Source organism: Drosophila bipectinata, chromosome 3L (assembly GCF_030179905.1).
Source record: "Drosophila bipectinata strain 14024-0381.07 chromosome 3L, DbipHiC1v2, whole genome shotgun sequence".
NCBI classification, from domain to species: domain Eukaryota; kingdom Metazoa; phylum Arthropoda; class Insecta; order Diptera; family Drosophilidae; genus Drosophila; species Drosophila bipectinata.
In genome coordinates this window covers 20,516,078-20,521,796 of record NC_091738.1, presented here as the reverse complement: position 1 = coordinate 20,521,796, position 5,719 = coordinate 20,516,078, and the positions used below count along the sequence as shown (strand labels likewise).

Below are 5,719 nucleotides of genomic sequence, written 5' to 3'. Positions count from 1 at the left end.
CGGTGAGTGGCCCAGCGATGATTCACAGGTGAGTCAACTAATTGCGAATGCGACTCACTTTGTAGTTACACCGAAATGTCAGCCTCACCTGCTGCCCCATTGAGTCGAGGGAAAATGCAGCGGCCCATCTCCATCTCCATCCATGGTCCAAATACATAATTAACCAGAGTCGGCGGCAGCAACCCTTAGAAGTCAGGAAGATCGGGAAAAAGGTCATTGCTATCTGGGGCTGGTCTAAACGCTATTATTAAAGGTCACAAATCAATGAAGACTTTATCGAAGGGACAAGCAAATGGCTACGGGAAAGGGATTGGAAATGCTATGTGGGATACGGCAACAGCGACTCATTACAACAAATCTGGGATCTTGTGATTACAATAAAATAAAAGCCGCGCTTGGGAAGCTGTGACCCCAAAGAACAGAAAAAGAAAAAACACAAACAACACGAAAAATACAAGCCGAAACTAAAATTTATTGACAATTTGACCAGGGAATAGGGAATAGGAAACAGGGAACATAATGGAGCCGAGCGATACAAAAAAGTGTCCAGCTGGGGAAAGGTCTCCGAAGAAAGGTGGAAAGAAAGTCAGTTAGCCAGCAAGTGCAGCCAACAGATTCGTTAGGGCGACACGACTAAAAACCCAAAATCTACAGAAAGAAAAGAAACTAAAAAGGGCAGACTATAAATTGTGAAAGATCTGTTGGAGCAGCGGGGTAGGCATCTTGGTGAGATCCCATCCCCATGGCCAGGACAGCCGATCAAACGCATCATTAGACACCGCCGTCGCCGTCGCCACCGATATTGGTTCGATTTCGGTGCATCGCCTTGGGTGCCAGACAGGCTTAGACCAAGAAAATTGAGGGGCCCCTCAATAATTATGCAAATTTTGGAGTTTAACGCAGGCCAGGATTATCCACATCCCTCGATCGATCGATCGCAGCATAGAAGCTGCGCCGGAACTAACCCGATTTGCATATTTCTTCGCCACTCGAGCAACACGCGTCGCCGATTGCCCGGGACAGGGGACAAGGACCTTCATAATTTAAATAATTGTGCCACTTGCTGGCTTCCTTTCTGCTGCTTAGAGATTCTTTCAGCCGCTGCTCTTTTTTCGTAATATACGGGAATATATATATTTTGTGAATTCGACGTTGTGGCACGGCATTTGGCATAATTATGTAGGTCAAAAATTGTTTATTGACACGCAAGGCAGCCGAAAACAACAAAGAAATTTGCATAATTTTACGCTGTTGCAGCCCCCGCCCGGCGGGCCGGCAGCTGTTAATTATAGTGGCTGCGGGGGTGGTGGGCGGTGGGGTCAAGTGGCATGGCAAATTGTTGAAAGGGTTGGCCGGGGCAAGGGTTCGCTACATTTGCCACATTTTTTTGCACCTGCTGTTCGGGAATTGAGACATAAAAGAAAATTGTGGACAGAAATATTTGGGGAAAAAGTGAAAATATTAAAACGGAAAAAAGAAAATGTCAGCCTAGCCTGTTCGGCTCCTAATTTATGTCTTTTAATTAAGTTGATCTACGGACTAAGTGGACTAGAATAATCTTCTACCCTGTATGATATCCGATAATTTCGAGAAGCTTAGCTTTTCCAAGCTCACGTTTTTTTCCCTTACAATTTTTTAGTGTTTTGTATTCCATTATTTTGCGCACAATTCGATTCGAATGCTGACAGCTGGCGGAACGGGTCAAACTCGTTTCGAAAACGGTGAGACAGAATTTTCCATGTGCCGCGTGCGGGTCCAAGATTTAGCGGGTCCGAGGAATGCCCCATTGCCAAGTAGTGGGTAAAAGTTGTCCCGGGTGTAAATTAGATTAATTTATAAGTTGACTTGCGATGCTGACAGATAGACACCATCCGACACCTGTCCTTGGGAAAGGGTCCGAAAAGGATACACCATAGTGTAGACTTCCGTTCCGACTCCCAAGCCTTTGCTCTGTGTAGGTCTGGAGAATCGTGATAAACATCTAAGCCCTGGCACATTCGTATATCCTCGGACTGCCTTTGTTTTGTGGTTGTGTCAGAGTCGATATCAGGTACACTTGAATAAAAAAAGGTTCTTAATAAATGATATAGTGATGACACTTTACCTATAATAAGAGCTGAGGAGCTGCAGGTTTTTTCGAGTGCTTGGAAAAACTGAAATATCCCAAACGGAATGGCAATGTCAAACTCCTGACAACAGCAGCCGTCTGTCAGTTTTGTGTTGTCTGCTTGTTGGTGTCATAAATCGTTATCGACCACGAACATCAGGTGGCACTCGGGCGCACTCATTTCACACGAGCGGGGAAAAACGGCTACCACTACTGATCCTGCCCCTGCTGTTGATGCATTTTCCTGGCCATAATCCGAGGGACAGGGGATTGTCGTAAATTAACGCTGCCCTAGCCCACCTCCAGCTCTGGGGGGTGTGGTGTGGACTGCGTGTGTTTGTTGGTGGTTTGGTTGCAACATTAGCGTCAGCCTGCGCCACTCAAAGGCAAACATGCAAAACAGACCAAAACAAAGGCTCTGCAGTTTATGGCTCTGGATTAGATTACAGGTCCTGTATGAAGAGGTTTAAGTCCCCATAATTAGCCATGGTCTAGTGGGGAATATTTTTTATTAAACTGCCAAGGCAGCTAGAGAAAACATTTGAATCCTTGGGTATATATTTCCTTCATAAATATTATAGTATGTAACTTGTTAAGTCTAATATTTAACCCTACCTACCTGAATATCTTCTTGAATAGATTTCCAACCTCAATCCAACCACCAATCATCCATCAAATAGCCAACACCCGTGCTGAACCGTGTTCCGGTTACTTTCCCCGCCGCAGAAACAGCTGTAAGTGACATTCGGACAAAATCAAACATTTTAACACGCTTCAAAGTTGAGAGTGAAAAGGGAGAAAAGCGAAAAAACAGCAGCACCCAAGGGGCTGGGGAAAATGTCAAAAAAGTACGGCGCTGGAAAAGCTGGCGGGCAAAACTCAATCAAAGGCAACATGGCCCAGCCCGGCGTCGCATAATGTGGAAAATTCTACAACAGCAGTAGCAGCAACATCACTAACAGCAACAGCAACAGCAACGCGTGTGTCCTGCCACATCGTCTGGGGGTCACAGGCGAGGACTCCGGCCCGTCAGCCCGTCCGTCTGTCCGCCTGTCCTCCTGTCCGTCCGTATGTCTTCCTGTCTGGAAACATTGAATACGCATTACAAGACCGCGGACCGAAAAGCAAAACCAAAACCGCGTTACCACATGTCAGCGGCCCCGGCTCGGGGCATATGGGAATTCGTACAACACACAGAATGTGCAACACATGTTGTTGTTGTATGTTGCTGTTGCTGTTGCTGTTGCTGTTTGGGCTGTTGGTGTTGGCGGTGTTGCTGTCTGATTTTGGCCGGCTTGATTGGTTGAAAATGTTGGATTTGGCCACCTCCTGCCCTGTCAGAACTTTTGTTTTGCCGTAATTTTTGCTTCTGTCATTGAAATATTTTGATTTGTGGGACAATAATAGGGATTTTCTCCAGCCTGACGTTGGCCTTCTGGTTATTCTTGATGAATTCCTAAAACTAAAACTAAATGGTCTGGAGTGAAAGGAGAAAGGAGCTGTTAACTCACTTCCAAGTACCCGAAATAAAATCCCGCCAGCTTGTCTACACATGTCTTGACATTTCTTTGCTCAAGCTCTTCTCAGCTCCATGACATTCTCCAATTGCATACAGAATTCCGTGAATTCTTGTACACACAAGCTCCGTCCTCCAGCTAGTTGGCAGCAGGGGCGGGGCGGAGTGGGCCAGGTCCATTAGCGGGCCAACGAGGGTTTTTCGAGCGCACTAATCTTCACACCTTTCGATACAGAAAGGAGCCATGGCCCGAGCTGCAGCCTGGTGGGGGCCGCTTCTTCGAATTGTCGGACAAACGCGAGCCGGACAGCTTCTGGAGAAATGCACTGGCCAATGGCGCTGACAATTGGCTATTGGCCGAAGCAATTAGTACTGCATCCATCCAAAAGAGTTGGCCAGAATTTTCGGGCCCTGGCAAGTGCAATGTGTGCCAAGCGGTTAATGAACAATTTCATGGAAATATTGTCACACTTTTGTTGGCGTTGGATTCCTCAGTTGTCAGTTGGGCCTCTGTCCGTCCGGGCCTCCTCCTCTGCTCTTTGGCCATTCACTTGGCCAATGCTTGCCTAATTGATTTATTGATGTTTACATGTGCGTGCCTCGCCAGGCTGCAGCAACTCGACTCTTGCAGCTCTCGGACCCGGCCGAACTTACAACATTGCCCACAATTTGCTCTAAACGCTCGTCGAGAGCATTGACAATTGTTTGGGCCATGTTTGTCATCATCATCGATGTGGTTGTCAGTGCACTTAAAGAAATTTATTTTATTTCAAGCAATCATTAAGCATATAAGATTCTGGATAGTATAGGATATGATAGGATGTTCTTGCCTTTATCTCCAGTATCTTCTCTTCAAATCAAATCCTTTTAATATATAATTTTTTTGAGTGCCTAGTCCATGTTTCTGTTGTGTTGGGCCGGCAAAACATCTTCGAGTCTGGCCGGACTAGACTCTTTGGTAGCCAAAGTTTAGACAGACCAAACAATTCGTCAAAACCAAAGACGGACGGACCAAGTAATTGTTGACCTTTTACGTCGTCGCAGTACTGGCCACGTTTCAGTTTGGCTTTCAGCCTGCTCTCCCTGGCATTTGTTGTTATTGCTGTTGGTTATTGGCTGTTGTTGGGCCTTAGTTGTTGCTGCTGTCGTCATGTTTTTATTACTGTTTGCCCGCCCTGGCCAGAGGCCTCTGGTTTCTGGTCCCCGGTCTCCGGTCTCCGGTGTCCGGACTCTGGTCTGTGTGTCTGTGCCTCTTATTTGCTCTTCATAAATAGCATGAAATCTTTGGCGCTGCACGTCGAGATGCCTGAAAGTCTAACACGACAATTTCCAGTCTCCCGTATCCAAAGCCCCCATAGATTGTCCCCCATCTGCTCTCGACGCGTTTTCGATTTTCATTGGAATTTTTACTCCTCCAGTCTCGAGCCTCTAGCATGGGTCCAGTGCTCCACTCGTCCACTGGAGATTTCACAGTTTTTGGCTTTGTTTGATTTGTCGAAATGTTGATTTGATTCCCGAGGAAGAGCCAGCTGGTGTAACTAGAAATTGGTCAGCAAATGAAAGTGGTTTCAGCCTATTTGGAAGAGTTACGATTTTATTAGACTATGTATGTACGTATGGGATTTTTTTTTCAGAGGTAGCATGACTTTAAGAATTTATTTCCCGATTCGAAGCTCATTGAAATTCCCACACAATCCAAACACTTGTGTGTTTCCAATATGTTTCCAATATCTCTCAATAATTCTGGGCTGATATGATTTGCTAGTCTTGTTGCCGGTTGTTGGTGGGTTTTTATTTTCATTTTTTATTTTGTTGTGTGGCTGCATTTTGAAAAACCACTTTGATCACCAGGTGCGCACCGAAGTTGTTCTGGTTCTCCTTGTTGTTAACTCTTGTTGCTAATATTGTTGCTGTTGTTGGTTGTTGGTGCTGCCGCAGTTCGCGATTAGGCCAAAAGCGAAATATGTTTAGAACCTTGTTAAATGTCACCATTTTGGTATGCGACCTGAAATTGATAAATCGCCCAAGTGCGTGTCGGCTAATTTCTGTGCGATATCTTGTGAATTTCGAATCCGCCGTCCTTGAGAAAAATGACA

General features: G+C 45.7%; 1 long non-coding RNA gene across 1 annotated transcript; it reads right to left on the bottom strand.

Moving 5' to 3' along the window:
- Window positions 1–1,733: 1,733 nt before the first annotated feature.
- Window positions 1,734–5,300, bottom strand: LOC138926321 (uncharacterized). Its single transcript, XR_011442784.1, has 3 exons — window positions 3,619–5,300; window positions 2,727–3,569; window positions 1,734–2,671 (listed from the first exon to the last, which is right to left on the bottom strand). It is a non-coding gene; the product is annotated as an uncharacterized lncRNA (long non-coding RNA).
- Between the last annotated feature and the right edge of the window lie 419 nt (window positions 5,301–5,719).